The sequence below is a fragment of the Papio anubis genome, chromosome 2 (genome assembly GCF_008728515.1).
Source record: "Papio anubis isolate 15944 chromosome 2, Panubis1.0, whole genome shotgun sequence".
Classification (NCBI taxonomy): Eukaryota; Metazoa; Chordata; class Mammalia; order Primates; family Cercopithecidae; genus Papio; species Papio anubis.
The window spans coordinates 79,245,350-79,268,402 of NC_044977.1; the positions used below are offsets into that span (position 1 = coordinate 79,245,350).

A 23,053-nucleotide genomic window follows, 5' to 3' on the forward strand; every position below is an offset into this window, starting at 1 on the left:
TGTCAGTATTTTATTGAGGATTTTCTCATCGATGTTCATCAGGGATATTGGCCTGAAATTTTCTTTTTGTCTCTGCCAGGTTTTGGTATCCAGATTATGCTAGTCTCATAAAATGAGACTCTTTTTCTTTTTATTGTTTGGAATAGTTTCAGAAGGAATGGTACCAGCTCCTCTTTGTACCTCTGGTAGAATTCGGCTGTGGATCCATCTGGTCCTGGACTTTTTTTGGTTGGTAGGCTATTAATTACTGCCTCAATTTCAGAAAATGTTATTGGACTATTCAGGGATTTGACTTCTTCCTGGTTTAGTCTTGGGAGAGTGTATGTGTCCAGGAATTTATCTATTTCTTCTAGATTTTCTAGTTCATTTGCGTAGAGGTGTTTATAGTATTCTTTGATGGTAGTTTGTATTTCTGTGGGGTCGATGGTGATATCCCCTTTATCATTTTTTATTGCATCTATTTGATTCTTCTCTCTTTTATTCTTTATTAGTCTTGCTAACAGTCTAGCAATTTTGTTGATCTTCTCAAAAAACCAACTCCTGGATTCATTGATTTTTTTGAAGGGATTTTTGTGTCTCTATCTCCTTCAGTTCTGCTCTGATCTTAGTTATTTCTTGTCTTCTGCTAGCTTTTGAATGTGTTTGCTCTTGCTTTTCTGGTTCTTGTATGCGTGATGTTAGGATGTCGATTTTAGATCTTTCCTGCTTTCTCTTGTGAGCATTTAGTGCTATAAATTTCCTTCTAAATACTGCTTTAGCTGTGTCCCAGAGATTCTGGTAGGTCAATGACAAAGACAAAACAATGAGTTTTGTCTTTGTTCTCATTGGTTTCAAAAAACTTATTTATTTCTTCCTTAATTTCGTTATTTACCCAGTAGTCATTCAGGAGCCCGTTGTTCAGTTTCCATGTAGTTGTGCCATTTTTAGTAAGTTTCTTAATCCTGAGTTCTAATTTGATTGCACTTTGGTCTGAGAGACTGTTTGTTATGATTTCTGTTCTTTTTCATTCGCTGAGGAGTGTTTTACTTCCAATTATGTGATAAATTTTAGAATAAGTGTGATGTGGTGTTGAGAAGAATGCATATTCTGTTGATTTGGAGTGGAGAGTTCTGTAGATGTCTATTAGGTCTGCTTGATCCAGAGCTGAGTTCAAGTTCTGAATATTCTTGTTAATTTTCTGTCTCGTTGATCTAATATTGACAGTGGGATGTTAAAGTCTCCCACTATTATTTTGTGGGAGTCTAAGTCTCTTTGTAGGTCTCTAAGAAATTGCTTTATGAATCTGGATGCTCCTGTAGTGGGTGCATATATATTTAGATTAGTTAGCTCTTCTTGTTGCATTGATCCCTTTACCATTATGTAATGCCCTTCTTTGTCTTTTTTGATCTTTGTTAGTTAAAAGTCTGTTTTATCAGAGACTAGTAACTCCTGCTTTTTTTTTTTTTTTTTGCTTTCCATTTACTCGGCAAATATTCCACCATCCTTTTATTTTGAGCCTTTGTGTGTCTTTGCATGTAAGATGCGCCTCCTGAATACAGCACACTGATACAGCACACTGATACAGCACACCGATGGGTCATGACTCTTTATCCAATTTGCCAGTCTGTGTCTTTCAGTTGGGGCATTTAGCCTGTTTACATTTAAGGTTAATATTGTTATGTGTGAATTTGATCCTGTCATTATGATGCTAGCTGGTTATTTTGTCCATTAGTTGATGAAGTTTTTTCATAGTGTTGAAGGTCTTTATAATTTGGTATGTTTTTGCAGTGGATGGTACCGGTTTTTCCTTTCCATATTTAGTGTTTCCTTCAAAAGAAATCAGAGTGAAGGGCAACCTACAGAATGGGAAAAAATTTTTGTAATTCATCCATCAGACAAAGTGCTGAGATGCAGAATCTACAAAGAACTCAAACAAATTTACAAGAAAAAAACAACCCCATAAAAAATGGGCAAAAGATATGAACAGACACTTCTCAAAAGAAGACATATATGCGGCCAACAAAAATATGAAAAAAAAGCTCATCATCACTGGTCATTAGAGAAATCAAAACTACAATGAGATACCATCTCACACCAGCTAGAATGGTGATCATTAAAAAGTCAGAAAACAAAAGATGCTGGAGAGGATGTGGAGAAGTAGGAAAGCTCTTACACTGCTGGTGGAGGCACCACTCTAACCGCTTGTGGAAGACAGTGTACATTCTCAAGGATCTGTGGAACCAGGAAGTCACTCCATTTGACCCAGCAATCCCATTACTGTATACCCAAAGGATTAAAAATCATTCTACTATAAAGACACATGCATGCGTATGTTTATTGCAGCACTGTTGACAATAGCAAAGACTTGGAACCAACCCCAATGCCCATCAATGATAGACTGGATAGAGAAAATATGGCACATAAACACCATAGAATACTATGCAGCCATAAAAAAGGATGAGTTCATGTCCTTTGCAGGGACATGGAAGAAGCTGGAAACCATCATTCTCAGCAAAGTATCACAGGAACAGAAAACCAAACACCACATATTGTCACTTCTAAGTGAGAGTTAAACAATGAGAACACAAGGACACAGGGAGGGGAACATCACACACCAGGGCCTGTCAGGGGGTGGGAGGCTAGAGGAGGGATAGCATTAGGAGAAATACCTAATGTAGATGACAGGTTGATTAGTGCAGCAAACCACCATGGCACGTGTATACCTATGTAACAAACCTGCACGTTCTACACGTGTATCCCAGAACTTAAAGCATAATTTAAAAAAAGAGAAAATCATATGAATAAATGAAGATGTTACCTTGACATTCCTTTTACCGTCATGCCTGGAGACTAGGTAGTCTGACTTGAGTAGAACAAGAAATGACAGCTTTTCACAGAGAGCTCTGAGTAGGAATGTGAAAGAGGTTCATGGGAGCTGGCTTCTGTGTAATATTTAAAGCCACAGAGAAAAGAATCTCTGTTTGCATTAAAGCACCGAGGTATAAAGAGAGCTAAGTGTGCTATATAGCATTACATTACACAGAGTATGAATGTGAAAGAATCTACAAGTCACTGCATTTTTGGAACCTCATTAGGTGCTGCTAAAACAGCATTTTCTCTGTTTCTACATATGGCAATCTATTAGACTTCCTATTCATGGTGATGAGGGGACTCAACATATACTTATTGATTGGGCTTATTTTCAAAACTTATTATTGGCTTGCTCTTTCCTTCCTTCCTCCCACCTCTTGCATGCCCCTAGCAGCCATAGAATAGTACTTTGCAACATTCAAGACATCAAGAGGAAAATAGCACAACTAAACCATTTTATACTGGGAACTTGCCAAATAAGTTTTAATCCCGACTAATATAATTCTTTATCAGCAATCTCAACTCTTTGAACTCTAATATATTTTATAACATTTTGCATATAATAGAGAAGACATACATATAGTTAAATATGAGGCAGACATGGGCACATTGTTGCTGATATATCAGTTGTTAATGATAGATTTAAAAATAAGCACACATTCCTTCTAAGAAAGATTTCTCCTAAGGAAGGCCAGACAGCCTAATTTTTTCTATGATGTAAAAACAGGAAAAGCAAACTTCAAATCAGAAATTGTCTTTTAAGGTAATTATTCATGCTTTATTTATTCCATTACTGTCAGGATGACTGCCCGTCTATCTCATTTAGAATCTCAGTGCTAGTCTGTCCAGTTTATTATCTTTCAGGTTTATCAGTTGTGTGATTGAGCTGAACTATTTGTGTTTTACTGATGATAGACACATTAAAGTAGAATGAGGACCTAGGGGACAATGGAAATAGTTTCAACAGAGGTTTAAGTGAGAATGTGCATCTATCCCATGTGTGAAAGAAATGCAAAACTAAAACAAGAACAAAAATTAAAAAAAAAACAGACAGTGATTAAATTAGAAATGCTGTGATTTATAATTTAGTATAAGTTAGTCTTTTCTAATTTGGTTTGATAGCAAAGAGAAATATACTAGAAAGATTCTATTCCATTTTATCTCGGTAGCCTTAAAAGTCTTTCCTTTGAACTTTCCTTGCTGGGGTGATATACTGTGTTGATATTCTACACAGGCTGTTACTTATGGGCATCTGACTGTCCAACCATATCTGAGAACTACAGAGTTTTGTTTCACAGTCAAATCCCTTTTGGGGTTAAACTTAGGAAAACTAGAATAACTGTTTAGAGAAACTAAAAACTGGACTTTTACTTCTCTTTCAAACTAATGTAAATGGTAATGTGCATGACATTTGAATTCCCAATAGCAAGTTGGTTTGCTATTTGCTCAGAAGTGAAAGTTCTAGAAATCTCCTTCATCTTTTCTATATTGGAAAGAGAAACAAACATCAAAACTCTTTCTTTTTCCTTGATTAATCACATGTATCTTAGTGTTACATTGATTAAGGAGTCAGACAGACGTGTTTTAAAGGACTGGTTCCATCACTTACTAGGTGGGTGACTTTGAGAAAGGTACTTACTTTTTATTGTCTTGTTTGACTATCTGTATAATAAGCATGATAAAAGTACTTGCCTAAATGGATTATTACGAAGATGAAATTAGATCATGCATGTATAGTACCTGGCACATAGTAAATGTTCAATAAGTTTTTGCCATTATTTTAATTTTTATCAGTTTGTCTTAGACCTCAAGTCCTATTGTTGAATTTCAGTAGTGCTGTCACTATTGGCTCCCCTCCTGTCTTCTTTTTCTCTTTTTGGTAGAGCTGCCCAACTTTGAAATTTGATTTGTTACCATCTTTTCCAATATTTTGTGGAAATTTTTTCTCTTTAGTCGCTTCTGTGTGAGGCAGGTGTTCTATTTCTGTATCAGCTGATTATTTCTTCTGATTCTGAGTGATATTATAGAATAAATCAGTGTCTTTATAGAAGAAAATAATGCTCCTCCCCATTGCCAAATTCTTCACAATGTTATCTCAGCATATCATTTATTTGTTCTTTTATATCTTTCCTAGACATTTTTGAAGCATATTAGACACCCAATTGACAACATGGAATGAATTTTGATAGGGAGTCTAATGTGAGCACGGATATGTCCCTAATCAAGGCTAATGGGAATACAAATTGTGTGAATGATACATCTGATTCATACAAGTGGGAAAAACAAAGTTGTCCTGAAATAAGGCCTAATTTTTTCAAAACTTGTGTTACCAGCCTTCATGGTTCTTAAATGTGTCCTGAAGTTCTCTTAAGAATCTCTGAAACTGTTTTTCTATCAGCTTGTCTTCTAACTAAATTTGCTTTCCTTTGAGCACTAACATTCAAAATAATGAAAGTGCACACACACAGTCATCATCTTCTATTTTATTTCTATTATTTGTTTATTTTGTGACGAAGTTTCATTCTTTTCGCCCAGGCCGGAGTGCAGTGGTGAGATCTCTGCTCACTGCACCTCCACTTCTCAAGTTCAAGCGATTCTCCTGCTTTAGCTTCCCAAGTAGCTGGGATTACAGGCACCCACCAGCATAACCTGCTAATTTTTTAAAAAATATTTTTAGTAGAGATGGGGTTTCACCATTTTGGTCAGGCTGGTCTTGAACTCCTTACCTCAGGCAATCAGCTCACCTCCACCTCCCAGAATGCTAGGATTACAGGTGTGAGCCACCAGGCCCAGCCTCTGTATTTTATTTTTAGTTGTTCTCATTACTACTCTTGCATTAGGGTTGTTTTTGTGATATTTTGCTCTTGCAAGTATACAGGTCATCTTTTGTGGAGAAACCTGGACATCTACACCCATTTTGTTATTTCTGTCTGTGTCCCTATTACTGTGCAGACTTCTAGAACATATAGTGTTTACAAATTACCTGTATGCTTCACATGAATTCAACTTTAGTTTGTGCACATGCATAGGTAATTCACACATAAAGTTCACATGCTCTGGGGAGCCAAATTTACACTTGATGTTTGCTGTGAAAATCCAGGACTTGTTTCGTTAGTGATGGAGCCATGGAGCTGAGGGTTCTTGTGAACTCTTATGCTACAAATTAGACTTCCCACAGAAAGAAATGTTGAACAGACACAAAGGCTGGTGTTAGTGTTCCTGGATAGCTGCAGTCTCTTATCTATTAATGACCGTTGTCATAAGTAACTTTTAGGAAACCAGGCGACATAAATTTGTTTTTGTTTAAACAAATAGCTGCGAAGTGGTAAGTTACAAAATCCCCTATGTCTTTAAACTAAGGCCTATCCTAAAACCAGCATTTCTTTGTCTTGCTCTGTTTCTTTGTTCTACTCTCTTATTTTGCTGTTTTGACAATTTGGTCCTTATTTTTGTTGTTCCTTGTTTTCTACCCTAGGGATAAACTCTTCATTACTTTTTAAAATCTATGTTCCATTAATCACATAATTTCCGTTTCATCACTCATCACCGTCCTTTTCCTCCACTTCTCCTCCCTCTGGCTTTATTCTACCCACCTGCTCCTTGCGTAAATTATGGTTAATGTGATGAGAGACCTTGCCTAGGAAATCAGGTGGCTTATGAGCTTCAGATAATTTCTTAAATGTATTTACAACTTTTATGAAAACACATCCTCTCTGGGTCTGTTAGGAAGAGGCCTGTACACATGGCACAGATGTTCACAGAGGCCTAAGAGAGTAGCCTAGTGAAGGAGAAATCTCAGAGCAGTTAGGTTGTTGAACACTTCAGCAAATAGTCTTCAACACTTACTACACTGACGAAGGTTTTTAAAAAGGAAGTAAAAGAAAAAAAGTTCCTCTGAAGATCTGTATGGTTCCTCCGTGCTTTGACATGTGCCAGTCCTTGGACCATCCTGGCCTTTTTTTCCGTGCTTTTCATCCCACTTGACCCTCAAGTAAACAAGTAAATATTTGCCTATCGTCACTATGCTAAACCCAAACTCTGAGGCCTGTAATTGCTATACCAAAGTGGAATAGAAAGGAAGGGAAAGAGAGAGAGAAAGATTGAACCACATTCCTTTTTGTCCTTTACCTGATTTCTTATTCTAATAACCAGGAGTTGCACTGTATCCAGCTGAATGCATAAAACTGTGAATCTGAACCAAGTTCCAGACTGCTGGTTTGCTTTAAAGGAAACAAACAGAAAGCCATAGTGACATTCCTGAAGGCATGCCTCCAAGTTCTTAATGTAATTACTTCTTGGTTCCTGAGATGTAATTAATTAGATAAAAAGAGATCAAGCGTAATCCAAAAGGATATAGAATATTTTCTAAATGGGAGTGACTGTGGGCTTCAGAGCCATGAAAACAAGTCACTAGATCCAGGAACACAAACATCTCCCTCAGCCCCTCATTGTAGTGGGAAAACCTCTTGAAAGCAAGAACCACTGAAAGTTGCATAGAGGGAGGCTAGTCAGAGGGATAAAAAAAAAATCCCCCCCTCGAATCTGCAGAAGGTTTTCTTCATTTTTTTTTCCCACATAGTCTCTCTCTACCTGGGGTTGTCTGCCTTAACTGACATCAAGGCCATTTTATTGAAAATTGTTCAGATTGTCGATGAAGCACTTAGTCTGACATACTTTGTCTATTGTTACTGTTAAATTAAGTTTCACTCTGACAGCTGACCACCAAGTCAGGCCCCATTTTGTCTAGGAGCTTCTTTGATTCTGGAAAAGTACCTTATCTGGTAACCTCATTGTTTTGTAGCTCCTTTTTACGCATACCTTTTAACAGACTTCAAGATGAGAGAAAAGAGAATCTTTTAAAATGTCATATATATGGATGTGTGTACATATATATATATATGGATGTGTGTATAGATATACACATATATACACACATACATACACATATATAAGGATGTATGTATATATATGTTTAAGCTTGGAGAGTTGTGAAGTCATGAAAATATAGAGCTAGAGATTAGTATAGCTCTTGAGCATCACAGCTGCTGTAAATATGTGCCTCCCTCCATCTCTCCTTTCACACCCCAGGCATATACCTCATACTCTTCTAGGCAACAAGGAGCAAATAGTGATGCTTGCCAGAAACAAAGGACAGGAGAGAAGAAATACATGAATAACAATATGTCTTTTAGTCATAGCCGAAGACTCATGGTATCTCACTGCTGGAAGGGATCTTTAAAGTTATGCGTGGTGTTTCTGGCCATTTGTCCTCTTCCAAGGAGAGAACACAAATTCCCACAGCTGGATTTCTCAGCGTCCATAGGGACAGTGGTGCAACTTGAGTAGGAATCTGGAAAGTCATGCAGAGAGTGGGTCTTCTATCAAAAAATTCATGCCTTCCTGTGATCCTTCTCATCTGCCCTCCTCGCCCCCTCTGTTGCCCTTCCTCAAATAACTGGTTTAAATGAACTTTCTTATGTTACAGACAAGAAAACTGAGGTCCATGGAAAGGTCAAAGGACTTACAAAGATCATTAGACACTGGGAAATACATTTTTACCTTTGTTTTATTAGGGTATTTCTTGTCTCAGAAAGAAAACTGTGGAAGAAATCAGGCTGGTATTGCTGTTGAGGCAAGAATTATATAAAGCAATAGGTATCTTTGTTTTCAAATGAAACTTAATTCATGTTATAATCCTGTTGTGAATTAGTGATAAAATTTAGTCATCCTCTATTTGAAAGGTTTTTGCTGCTTTAAATTATCCACCTCCTTCTCTGATATCATGATTGCATTTCATCACCTCCTCTTTTTGCTCTCTCCCTTCTTTTCTATTTTCCTTTTTTTGCCATGTTGGACTAGATAACATATTTGTAAAGACACTTAAAAAGGGATTACTCTAAAAAACCTGCTACAGAATCAAAGCAATGCTTTTGTATTTTAGACTTAAAAAGATGAAAAGCCTGTAAATAGAATGCGAGATGAATTTTTATAATTATAGAACCATATTTCAAAAGCACTGGAGAAGACTGTTATTTGAAAGAACCCTGTAATGAATCTTAGGGTAAAGCAAGTAATTAGTATCACATTTGTTTGGAAAGTTTATCATATCCACAATTCAGTGATCTGGAGACCTTAGTTATTCAGAAATCCAATTTCTAGGGGAAGAGTGGATCAAAGAGCAAATCTGAAAGTGGGGCCAGGAAAGCATATCTTCTCATTCCAGAAATAATAACAAGGCAGGAGAAACAAAGCAGAAAGCTCCTTTTTTTCTTCTTTCTTTTTTTGCTCCCTGAACCTTGAAAGACTTCTGGAAAAACTATAGACTTTCAATTTGTTATAAGTTTAAAGAGTTGCAAAGAATATAATTTCTGGCTTATTGACCTTTAAAAATTGTTAAATAATTTTTAAGTATATCAATTTGGAATCTAAATACTATAATGAGTTGAGTCTCACTATTTCAATTTAACAATATAAAAACAAATTCTTTATTCATTGAAAATTGTGCACCATTCCTTTCTCTCTTTTAACTTATATTTCATTTATTTGTCTCACAGAATTTTATCAATGTAATATGCTTGAAATATTTTATGCATCATCATATAGTCTCAGAACATTAAATTTTTAAAAAAATTTTGAATTTATAATCCTCCGTGTTTCAAAAATTACATCTGGATTGAGATTTTATCACTATTATTAGCACAAGATTGATAAAAACAAAAAAATATATTTCTTATATATTTTTAATATATTAACAGTTATTAAATATAAAAGTTAAATTTATTGAAACCTCATCTAATAATGAGATGGTCAGGGCTTTTTTAAATTTTTAAATCGGTTCCTATATTAAGTCAAATATTATTTGTTTCAAAACAAAACAGGAGTTAGCAGAATCCCAATTTTTCAGTTTTCTAGATATAAGCATTGAGAAATCTTTCTCACATACATAAGTAGATGAGGTTGGAGGTTTTTTAGTGTCATTGAATTTTTAAAAACTTCTTGCCAGTTTTATGCCAAAAATCATATAGTAATTTCTCATCAAATTTTTTTTTATGATTCATCCTCTGACAACTCAATTAGTTCTCCTTCAATTTTTGTTGAGAGAAAAACTGCCTTGAAAAAGAATTTGTTGCTCAGTCACTCAAGATATTCAATTTCTCTTTTTCCTGGGAAGTACACCAAAGGCTTACCAAAGATTCTCAAATGCCCATTAATTATACCTATTCCTCTTTCTCTTAGAGGTACCATATTGAACCTGATAGACTCAGAATTGGGAAAACCGAAATATTCCAAATTTCAATACACCTCTGCAAATATGATTTTTAATTTTTGGACAAGATTATCTTGCTTAGTACATGCTTTAAATATATTTCCTCCAAGCTTTGGTACTGCAGATTTAGCTCATTAGGTTTATGAAAAATGTCCACTTTGTAGTTTATTTTGTAAAACTTATTTGCTGAGTCAATCAGCCAGGTCAGGCCTACTTTCCTTCAACTTGGGTTTTCACATTCAATTAAACTTCTTTGTGGTCCTTCCTATACCTATCATTTCACTTCCGAGTTCTGAGTCTGAAATAGATTGGCCGATATGGTGAGGAGGTTTGCAGTGAGTCTGCTCCTGAGAGAAATAAGGCATCGCCACCATTGTATTTTTTACAGATTCCCATTTTGCTTTGCTGTCATGGGAGTTTTTTTTCTCAGGAGCAATGTATTCTTTAACAATTGCTTGCAGATGAAAAGGCGAGGTCTTTAAACAGAAATTGTCATCCCCATGACACCTTGACTGCAGTTACATTTTCAGACAGATCAATTTTAGGAAAAAAGTTGAGGATCTGGAAATGGATTATTTTAAGAATATCTGATTCCATGAACTCCAGTTGGAAGACCACTATTATAGACTGTAAAAGCAGAAGAATGAAGGTACATAACAGCCTAAGATAGGGCCATTTAGTGTATTGATGATTAGTGTTAACCCCCTTCATATATGTTTTGAGGATTTCAATAACTGATATTCATACTGGTGATCTGGATTCATCAAGAATTTATAAGGGCTAGTTTCTGCCTAAAACAGCATTTTGGGTCAATTTTTATGTGAGAGTAAGCTAAAAATGAAAGGTAAATTCGTTGATACTGAAAGTGGTAAATCTTTGGAATCTATGTCTTTTGCACCTAAGTTTCTACAATGAAATTTGTGACTTGTCATAAATAGGAATCTCTTCAGGTTCAACACTGTGAAATTCCACAACCACAGTTATAAAGGATTTGGAAAATTCTCTAAGCTACACAAGAAAACTTTCATAATCTAAAACTAAGAACAAATAAATAAGCCAGTGCATATAATTTCTCTGGTTTTTCAGTAGCCTATTACTTCAAGAATTCCACCTTGTGGAAAGAAAGGAAGCATTCAAAGGTTACCTTAAGCAAAGAGAAATTTCTCATGTTAGAGAATGTGAATTAAAATTATTTTCCAAGAATTTATCATTAACATATAATTATACCAACAATATATCATTATCCCATTACTCTTACACATACTGAGAGTTCAGTGAAATTATTTAGGTTATATTTTTTCTGACTCTTATTTTATTTTTATTTTTATTTTTTATTATTATTAAACTTGAAGTTCTAGGGTACATGTGCACAACGTGCAGGTTTGTTACATATGTATACCTGTGCCATGTTGGTGTGCTGCACCCATCAACTCATCAGCACCCATCAACTCGTCATTTACATCAGGTATAACTCCCAATGCAATCCCTCCCCCGTCCCCCCTCCCCATGATAGGCCCCGGTGTGTGATGTTCCCCTTCCTGAGTCCAAGTGATCTCATTGTTCAGTTCCCACCTATGAGTGAGAACATGCAGTGTTTGGTTTTCTGTTCTTGCGATAGTTTGTTGAGAATGATGGTTTCCAGCTGCACCCATGTCCCTACAAAGGACCCAAACTCATCCTTTTTTATGGCTGCATAGTATTCCATGGTGTATATGTGCCACATTTTCTTAATCCAGTCTGTCACTGATGGACATTTGGGTTGATTCCAAGTCTTTGCTATTGTGAATAGTGCCACAATAAACATACGTGTGCATGTGTCTTTATAGCAGCATGATTTATAATCCTTTGGGTATATACCCAGTAATGGGATGGCTGGGTCATATGGTACTTCTAGTTCTAGATCCTTGAGAAATCGCCATACTGTTTTCCATAATGGTTGAACTAGTTTACAATCCCACCAACAGTGTAAAAGTGTTCCTATTTCTCCACATCCTCTCCAGCACCTATTGTTTCCTGACTTTTTAATGATTGCCATTCTAACTGGTGTGAGATGGTATCTTATTGTGGTTTTGATTTACATTTCTCTGATGGCCAGTGATGATGAGCATTTTTTCATGTGTCTGTTGGCTGTATGCATGTCTTCTTCTGAGAAATGTCTCTTCATATCCTTTGCCCACTTTTTAATGGGGTTGTTTGTTTTTTTCTTGTAAATTTGTTTGAGTTCTTTGTAGGTTCTGCATATTAGCCCTTTGTCAGATGGGTAGATTGCAAAAATTTTCTCCCATTCTGTAGATTGCCTGTTCACTCTGATGGTAGTTTCTTTTGCTGTGCAGAAGCTCTTTAGTTTAATTAGATCCCATTTGTCAATTTCAGCTTTTGTTGCCGTTGCTTTTGGTGTTTTAGACATGAGGTCTTTGCCCATGCCTATGTCCTGAATGGTATTACCTAGGTTTTCTTCTGAAGTTTTTATGGTTTTACGTCTAAGATTTAAGTCTCTAATCCATCTTGAATTAATTTTCATATAAGGAGTAAGGAAAGGATCCAGTTTCAGCTTTCTACTTGTGGCTAGCCAATTTTCCCAGCACCATTTATTAAATAGGGAATCTTTTCCCCATTTCTTGTTTTTCTCACGTTTGTCAAAGATCAGATGGCTATAGATGTGTGGTATTATTTCTGAGGACTCTGTTCTGTTCCATTGGTCTATCTCTCTGTTTTGGTACCAGTACCATGCTGTTTTGGTTACTGTAGCCTTGTAGTATAGTGTGAAGTCAGGTAGCGTGATGCCTCCAGCTTTGTTCTTTTGACTTAGGATTGTCTTGGCAATGCGGGCTCTTTTTTGGTTCCATATGAACTTTAAAGCAGTTTTTTCCAATTCTGTGAAAGTCATTGGTAGCTTGATGGGAAGGGCATTGAATCTATAAATTACCATGGGCAGTATGGCCATTTTCACAATATTGATTCTTCCTATCCATGAGCATGGTATGTTCTTCCATTTGTTTGTGTCCTCTTTTATTTCACTGAGCCGTGGTTTGTAGTTCTCCTTGAAGAGGTCCTTTACATCCCTTGTAAGTTGGATTCCTAGGTATTTTATTCTCTTTGAAGCAACTGTGAATGGAATTTCATTCCTGATTTGGCTCTCTGTTTGTCTGTTACTGCTGTATAAGAATGCTTGTGATTTTTGCACATTAATTTTGCATCCTGAGACTTTGCTGAAGTTGCTTATCAGCTTAAGGAGATTTTGGGCTGAGATGATGGGGTTTTCTAAATATACACTCATGTCATCTGCAAACAGGGACAATTTGACTTCTTCTTTTCCTAACTGAATACCCTTGATTTCTTTCTCTTGCCTGATTGCCCTAGCCAGAACTTCCAACACTATGTTGAATAGGAGTGGTGAGAGAGGGCATCCCTGTCTTGTGCCAGTTTTCAAAGGGAATGCTTCCAGTTTTTGCCCATTCAGTATGATATTGGCTGTGGGTTTGCCATAAATAGCTCTTATTATTTTGGGATACATTCCATCAATGCCAAATTTATTGAGAGTTTTTAGCATGAAGGGCTGTTGAATTTTGTCAAAGGCCTTTTCTGCATCTATTGAGATAATCATGTGGTTTTTGTCTTTGGTTCTGTTTATATGCTGGATTACATTTATTGATTTGCGTATGTTGAACCAGCCTTGCATCCCAGGGATGAAGCCCAGTTGATCATGGTGGATAAGCTTTTTGATGTGCTGCTGGATTTGGTTTGCCAGTGTTTTATTGAGGATTTTTGCATCAATGTTCATCAGGAATATTTGTCTAAAATTCTCTTTTTTGTTGTGTCTCTGCCAGGTTTGGGTATCCGGATGATGTTGGCCTCATAAAATGAGTTAGGGAGGATTCCTCTTTTTCTATTGATTGGAATAGTTTCAGAAGGAATGGTACCAGCTTCTCCTTGTACTTCTGGTAGAATTCAGATGTGAATCCATGTGGTCCTGGACTGTTTTTGGTTGGTAGGCTGTTAATTATTGCCTCAATTTCAGAGCCTGCTATTGGTCTATTCAGGGATTCAACTTCTTCCTGGTTTAGTCTTGGAAGAGTGTAAGTGTCCAGGAAATTATCTATTTCTTCTAGATTTTCTAGTTTATTTGTGTAGAGGTGTTTATAGTATTCTGTGATGGTAGTTTGTATTTCTGTGGGGTCGGTGGTGATATCCCCTTTATCATTTTTTATTACATCTATTTGATTATTCTCTCTTTTCTTTATTAGTCTTGCTAGTGGTCTATCAATTTTGTTGATCTTTCCAAAAAACCAACTCCTGGATTCATTGATTTTTTGGAGCGTTTTTTGTGTCTCTATCTCCTTCAGTTCTGCTCTGATCTTAGTTATTTCTTGCCCTTTGCTAGCTTTTGAATGTATTTGCTCTTGCTTCTCTAGTTCTTTTAATTGCAATGTTAGAGTGTCCATTTTAGATATTTCCAGCTTTCTCTTGTGGGCATTTAGGGCTGTAAATTTCCCTCTAGACACTGCTTTAAGTGTGTCCCAGAGATTCTGGTATGTTGTATCTTTTTTCTCATTGGCTTCAAAGAACATCTTTATTTCTGCCTTCATTTCATTATGTACCCAGTAGTCATTCAGGAGCAGGTTGTTCAGTTTCCATGTAGTTGAGCAGTTTTGATTGAGTTTCTTAGTCCTGAGTTCTAGTTTGATTGCATTGTGGTCTGAGAGACAGTTTGTTATAATTTCTGTTCTTTTACATTTGCTGAGGAGTGTTTTACTTCCAATTATGTGGTCAATTTTGGAATAAGTGCGATGTGGTGCTGAGAAGAATGTATATTCTGTTGATTTGGGGTGGAGAGTTCTGTAGATGTCTATTAGGTCCGCTTGGTGCAGAGTTGAGTTCAATTCCTGGATATCCTTGTCAACTTTCTGTCTCGTTGATCTGTCTAATGTTGACAGTGGGGTGTTGAAGTCTCCCATAATTATTGTATGGGAGTCTAAGTCTCTTTGTAAGTCTCTAAGGACTTGCTTTATGAATCTGGGTGCTCCTGTATTGGGTGCATATATATTTAGGATAGTTAGCTCTTCCTGTTGAATTGATCCCTTTACCTTTATGTAATGGCCTTCTTTGTCTCTTTTGATCTTTGATGGTTTAAAGTCTGTTTTATCAGAGACTAGTATTGCAACCCCTGCTTTTTTTTGTTCTCCATTTGCTTGGTAGATCTTCCTCCATGCCTTTATTTTGAGCCTATGTGTGTCTCTGCATGTGAGATGAGTCTCCTGAATACAGCAAACTGATGGGTCTTGACTCTTTATCCAATTTGGCAGTCTGTGTCTTTTAATTGGACCATTTAGTCCATTTACATTTAAAGTTAATATTGTTATGTGTGAACTTGATCCTGTCATTGTGATATTAGCTGGTTATTTTGCTCGTTAGTTGATGCAGTTTCTTCTTAGCATCGATGGTCTTTACATTTTGGCATGTTTTTGCGATGGCTGGTACCAGTTGTTCCTTTCCCTGTTTAGTGCTTCCTTCAGGATCTCTTGTAGGGTAGGCCTGGTGGTGACAAAATCTCTAAGCATTTGCTTGTCTGTAAAGGATTCTATTTCTCCTTCACTTATGAAACTTAGTTTGGCTGGATATGAAATTCTGGGTTGAAAATTCTTTTCTTTAAGAATGTTGAATATTGGCCCCCACTCTCTTCTGGCTTGTAGAGTTTCTGCCAAGAGATCTGCTGTTAGTCTGATGGGCTTCCCTTTGTGAGTAACCCGATCTTTCTCTCTGGCTGCCCTTAACATTTTTTCCTTCATTTCAACTTTGGTGAATCTGACAGTTATGTGTCTTGGAGTTGCTCTTCTCCAGGAGTATCTTTGTGGCATTCTCTGTATTTCCTGAATTTGAATGTTGGCCTGCCTTACTAGGTTGGGGAAGTTCTCCTGGATGATATCCTGAAGAGTATTTTCCAACTTGGTTCCATTTTCTCCCTCACTTTCAGGCACCCCAATCAGATGTAGATTTGGTCTTTTCACATAATCCCATACTTCTTGAAGGCTTTGTTCATTTCTTTTTCCTCTTTTTTCTTTAGACTTCTCTTCTTGCTTCATTTCATTTATTTGATCCTCAGTTGCTGATATTCTTTCTTCCAGTTGATCGAGTCAGTTACTGAAGCTTGTACATTTGTCACGTATTTCTCATGTCATGGTTTTTATCTCTGTCAGTTTGTTTATGGCCTTCTCTTAATTGATTATTCTAGTTATCCATTCTTCCATTCTTTTTTCGAGATTTTTAGTTTCTTTGTGCTGGGTACATAATTCCTCCTTTAGCTCCGAGAAGTTTGATGTACTGAAGCCGTCTTCTCTCAACTCATCAAAGTCATTCTCCATCCAACTTTGATCCGTTGCTGGTGATGAGCTGCGTTCCTTTGGAGGGGGAGATGTGCTCTTATTTTTTGAATTTTCAGCTTTTCTGCCCTGCTTTTTCCCCATCTTTGTGGTTTTATCTGCCTTTGGTCTTTGATGATGGTGACATACTAATGGGGTTTTGGAGTGGGTGTCCTTTCTGTTTGTTAGTTTTCCTTCTAACAGTCAAGACTCTCAGCTGTAGGTCTGTTGGAGATTGTTTGAGGTCCACTCCAGACTCTGTTTGCCTGGATATCAGCAGCAGAGGCTGCAGAAGATAGAATATTGCTGAACAGCTAGTGTTCCTGTCTGATTCTTGCTCTGGAAGCTTCCTCTCAGGGGTGTACCCCACCGTGTGAGGTGTGGGATGTCGATCTGCACCTAGTGGGGGATGTCTCCCAGTTAGGCTACTCAGGTGTCAGGGACCCACTTGAGCAGGCGTCTGTCTGTTCTCAGATCTCAACCTCCGTGTTGGGAGATCCACTGCTCTCTTCAAAGCTGTCAGACAGGGTCATTTGCATCTGAAGAGGTTTCTGCTGCTTTTTGTTTAGCTACACCCTGTCCCCAGAGGTGGCTGACTCTTACTTTCTATAAAACATGGAACAATCAACTCTTGATATTATCTACTCCTTGCACAATTCTGCTACAATGAGAAATATTTAGATAAACCTTAGAACCAATTAATTTATTTTGTGTGCAGTTAAGCTGGTGATATAAGAAATATCAGAAAGGACTTTAAATACATCTCTTAAAATATTGGCAGTGTCAATACTGACAGGACTGAAAGAAAGCTTGTAGTCTAAGGACAAATATGCAGGCATTTGCACAGTATCTTCCTTGGCCATCAGATGGAACAGAATATCAAGTTTGATCCCTGTTGGTTGTTTAGTCCAGACTGACCAAGCAGCAGATAAACCCAGATGCTGTGTGGCTGTGCATGATACTTAACCTTTCTAAACTTGAGTTTTGTCATCTGTAAAATAGCAATGGTAAGAGTACTTATTACATAGGATTGTTGAGTCACATAAATGATTGAATGCATGTAAAGCATTTTGTAAGAGCTTAATATTGTTAGCCACTGTGATTATCAGTAGGTCTGCAATATAATACCCTAAGTGGAAAATATGGACTAATATTGGATCAGTTGAATTAAATATATTTTCAGTTTGATACAAGTATAAGATCACCCCAAATCCAATAAGTTCAATCAGTTGTTCACCATTTACTTTTTTTTTCTTTTTTTTTTTTTTTGGTAATCAAATGTAGGAATGCTTTGTCATCAAGTATATAAATAGCATAGGCATTTTTGGTAATAATTGAAGATATGCCCAGAGATACCGTGCTTCAGGTGATGTGATTATTCTTAGAATAATCACTTGATGTTAATTACCACCTCTTTCTAGTTTCAAGGTGCCACTTAGGTAGATGAAACTTCTGGCTGTATAAAAGATTTGTTAATGTAAATCTTCTGCACTAGTGACTATTAGGGTAGGTCTAAAATATCACCTGGTCATAGAATTCTCTCCAAAATAGTAAAGAAATCTACAAGCTCTTTTCGTTATTTCCTAAAAGGTATTTGTAACCACACTAACTATGAAAGGCTACCCAAATATTATATTTTCCCATTTTTGTCAAAGATTATGTTACTTTCATGTTGTAATTTTCATTATTTATTTATTAGAAGTTCCATCAGACAGAATATATATCTTTCTTAATAATACCAGAAAGGAAATGAATTAATCATTAATCTTGGATAGATGAAATATTTTCAGACATGTACTCCATTCTCAAATCATAACAAAAGGAGTCCTTGGTAGTGAGAATGTTAGGAAGCTCTTCTTTGAGTAGGTTGATTTGGGAGCAGCGGGGCAGGAGTAGGCATTATTATTCATATGTAGTATCTATATAATAACTCTAGCATATTAATTTGATCTGTATTATAGGAACATGATTTTACAGCAACCAGTTAAAAAACAATTTCATTGACTTTCACCAAGGCATCAGTTTAATAACCATTTGGCCAACTGGTCAAATTTGAAGACTCTTATTTCTCAAGATCAAATTTCATATATAGTAGTGGAGGAAAGCACATCACCATTTCAGAGGAGAAAGCACAAAAATAGGAACTAAGGACGAATTAGGGAACCCATAAGAAAGAGAACCAGAGCATACATCACGTGGCCTTCTGACACCAAGTGAAGCTCATGCCTGTACCCTTGCTGCTCTTCCAAAGAGATACAATGGGACCCTGTCTATTGCTTCTTAAATTGGGGCAAAGTTTATGTTTTGTCTGATTGGCTGCCTCCTCATTCTTCAGTGGGCCCAGTAAAGTATGTTAAATACTATTGGTGAGTAAAATTGCTGAGGGAAGAAACACAATTATTGGGCAATGTTTCTTGGGAGTTTCAGGGTAATAAAGCAGAGTCTGGAAATAAGACCATGTGAAATATCGAGTAGCTGTATCAGATTGTGGAATTAACTTACTGAGGAGGTTAGCTGCCAGTTTTCTGCAAAAAAAAAAAAAAAAAAAAAAAAAAAGCCCAGATTAGTTCCATTATTTTAGTAATTGTTATTTAACATGTGCTAAGTGCCCACAGCATGTTGGTGCCTTCATATGATATCAGAACGCACTATGGAGGGAGCTGAACTTGTTATTGGATTTAATTAATTTCTTGAGTTAATTGCCAATGTGGGCCACATTTCTTATGTGAGTAAAATTGGAGTGTGAGAAAAGATAATGTCCCTCCCTCATTAAGCTGTCCACGTTAGATTTACAGGGCGACAGTCAGGCCCACTCAATCTTAGTTTTGATAGCTTTCATTACTGACATCACAGAGTAAGTGGTGATCTGTCCTTTCATTATTAGACTCAACCCAATAACTGTTGCACAAACACAACCACCTCTATCAGGGAGGCTTCAAAGAGCTGTTTGTAGTTTGATGCTTAGCTTGTCATTTTTTTTTTTTTTTACTTGCTATCCCCAGACTTCTTTTGTTCTCCCAATGCAGGGAGAATTGTAGTGCAGGGCCCTGCCTGACACCTGCCAAGAAGGGTAGCCCTTGCCAACTGCTGCCTTCCCTGGAGCGGGAATCAGTTAGTGACTTCTGCAAGTGATGTGACTTTAGATCTTAGGAAGTTTTTCTCACACAGTTACATAACTGACATGTGATTCCCCTCCATCCCCAGCTTGTGCTTATAAAACACTGTGGACAATACCTTTTAAAATGGCTGAGATATCATTGATTACCTGCAAAAACTGGAAGACCATTTGTATGCCTGTCTTTTCTTCAATGTTTGCTTCTACAGGGTCTTCGGTTGAATTCCCTAGAACTGGAGATGGGTGTGCAGGTGATTAATAAGAGAGGGCTCTTGGGAGAAACCAGGAAGAGAGTGAGGGAATTAGGACAAGGAAGTGGAAGAAGCTACCAAGGTTGTAGTTTCAGGTGAAATTAACCTGATCACATGGGGAGTCTCGGGAGCATGAAACATACTACAGAGTCAGTTCCGCCTTGAGACAGGAGTGTAGGATTTTGTACCTTCCCTTCCCACCATTCAGTTTTTAGCTATGGACCCTGAGTGAAGGCCGAGTTTAGTGATATATCTCCCCACAACCTCTGGGTGTTGCTCTGGTCACTCAAGGGCAATTCTTTGGAGAAGATGGGCAGCAACACCTGTAGGGAGGAATGGGACACCAAACTGGTAAAAGGGCAGAGATCTGAGTGGAGCATCAACAGCTTCTGAAGTGTAGGGAACACATTCTGTAGTTGCAGAGGGCATTTGCATGCATTAGGGAACCCAAGTTTCCTTCGAGTTACACAATTTTGTGGCAGAGTGAGAAAGCATTGTAACCCTATTGACTCCTGGTTTTGTGGTGTGACTCTGTCTTTAGTAGGAGATTAAGAACTGGCAGAAAGATGAAAATCACATATTATATTTTTTAGGTTTATGGAAGATGAAGTTAGTAGTTCTCAAATAGATATGCACCTGAGAAAAAGAATATGAAACTTCTTAACTCCACTGAACCTAATGAATTTATCGCTCCTCCATCGATTTCTAGTAAACTGTTGTTAATGCCTGTAAAGGTAATTAAACATGACAGATGAAAAAAAGATTACACTCTCAGGCCAAAGAGGGAGTAAGGTATGCAGAGTGTCTGGGGGCTACAAAATTCAGCCTCTTGCTCCATCAAATGACAGAGTCTAACTTTGTGATGTAAACACATTATTGCAAATGTCAGTGCACAGAGAATTGTTTAGACAGACTGCAAAGATGATTACTAAAGAAGAAGCAAAGCAATAAAATACAAAACAACATTTCATTGACCCAGTTATAATTCCAACTTTTTATCTCTTTGGATGAACTATTTCATATAGAGACTTTTCTATGATAAGCTTTTAAAAAAAAGATAGCAAGATGAAAGAGACAACAATTAATATTAATATTAAAATGTTATGCACATTAATGTAAATTATAAAACATTTTATATCTCAAACTGCAAAGAATATATTCTGTGGTTAATTGTTCTTTCTCTATTTCCCCTCCTTCTTTCTAATCGAAAGTATCAACAGCTCAATATTATAAATCAAATTATGAAACTTTCTACTATGTAAGTTTCTGAACTTAGCCATGTATATATTTGCATCTAGATAATTTCTGGAGGATGGAGTAAAGATGCTTTATTGATTCTGTATATTTTATTTAAAAATACTTTTTCAGCAGTAATTCAGCAAACTTAAAGGTTTGTAAGGAGAAAATGTGTTATGTATATTTTATTTAAAAGTGTGATGCGGTTCTCCAAATGCAATTAATTGTTAAAAAAAAAAAAGAATATATTTTTCAAATCAATGGGGGATTTTTTGGTGCCTTCTTTTGATTTTTCATACTTTTTCTTCAGATAGGAAATTTTATATATAAAAGTTGGTAGTGTCTTACTACATAAATCTCATGTCATCCCTAAAATATTTCTCACCTTGGATTCATAAAATATTTTTAATTTCATGGATAATTTTGCTTTTTAGCATTTGTTATAGTCATTGATGTTGCTGTTTTTATGACAGAGTAATTTTTAATAACATTTTGGTTCAGTTGTGTTTAAATCATAAAAGAAAGAAATTTCCTTAAAAAATACTGCTTGAGGTTACCTTCTGAGTCTTCTTTTGGCATCTTAATGTCAAATCCCGTATTTGAGAGCAGTAATCCATGTTAAAGGGAGGTTCAAAATTGCAATTATACCATTAACCTTGGCCTTTTTCAAGTGAAACTGTTCTACAAGTTCTCTTTGCCATCAGCATGTTTACCAAGCTCTTTATTTTCAAATGCAACCTTTGTTTTAAGCATGGAGGTAACTGCTCTTCCCGCTCCCTACTTATCACCCAAGAGCTGTTTTCCACTGCTGCTTTCCCTTGCCTACTCTTCCCTCTTTCACCCTCAGATTCTAAACTGTGTAGATGAGCGGAGAGGGTGAGGACACAGCTGGCAAGGAGGAGAGGGGCCATTTCCACTTCTGGGTCCTTTCCTCAAAAGAAGACTTGCTGAGAGCCCAGCCATGTTGGAACTAACCTCCTCAACTGTAAGTGGCTACCTTGGCCTAGTGTTCGCTGTGCTCCAGGCTCTGTTCCAAGTGTTCTAAATGCATTCCTTCTTTCACTCTTCACATCAGGTCTAGGCACCACACATATAATTATTGCGTTTCACACACAGGGAGACCGAAATTCATAGTGGCCCAGCCATGCACCATACAGCCTGCTCTGAAAAAGCTTCTTCTTGCGACTGAGGGACCAGGATTAACAAATATTTATCAGTTCTACTACTTCAACTATATATTGAAACTTTATTTAAGGAATTCTTGGTGTCAGTTACAGAAGTTCTTTGGCCCTAGGTTAAAGTGGGGTGGTTCTTACCATCACTATTACCACCATCATTTATCACTGCTGCCATAATTATCATCGTCATCATCACCATCACCATCACCAGTACCATCACCATCTCCATTGCAATCATTATCATCCTGCTTCTCCTCATCATCATATATAACAGTTATTGACTATCTCTTCTATGGCAAGCCTTAAGTTAGATGCTTACGTTTCAGCAAGCTTTTTTCTAATTCCCCTCGACGTGATAAAAATAAAATTATCTAATATGGACAGGTAACCCATCTACATAAAATAGTGGAGAAATCATTAGCCTAGGAATTTGACAGATCTGAGTTCCTAATTATAAGCAATAATTATAGGCAACGTATCTCAGCTTCATTTCTTCACCTTTCCCAAGAGCTTAATAATTCCTTTCACATTTTCGAGAGAGAGTGAAATAAGATGGGATATATAGCAAATGCTTAGCACTTTGCTGCAATCATACTAGCCACCCAGGAAATGTTGGTTCTTCTCCCTCTCTGCTGTACCTCTCATGTGGGGAGAAAATGCTGGGAGGCATAGATAATTGCTAAATTGAATTGTATAATGAAAAAAATCCTGTATTATATATTTAACAATTTACATTTCTCATTTACTTACTATGTTTGAGGTATGTTTGAGTGCATAATTTGCTTTACATCATTTAATTT

General features: G+C 36.8%; 1 protein-coding gene across 14 annotated transcripts in view; it reads left to right on the top strand.

Moving 5' to 3' along the window:
- The window catches only part of FHIT (fragile histidine triad diadenosine triphosphatase), a 1,487,995-nt gene that overhangs the window by 216,276 nt on the left and 1,248,666 nt on the right, over positions 1-23,053 (top strand). Inside the window, exon 3 of one of the 14 annotated variants that reach the window (XM_017954320.3) lies at positions 21,923-22,060. The exons of the other annotated variants lie outside the window; for them this stretch is intronic. The gene's annotated coding sequence lies outside the window, so the exon portion shown is untranslated. The remainder of the gene's footprint in view (positions 1-21,922; positions 22,061-23,053) is intronic. 14 annotated transcript variants of the gene reach the window in all.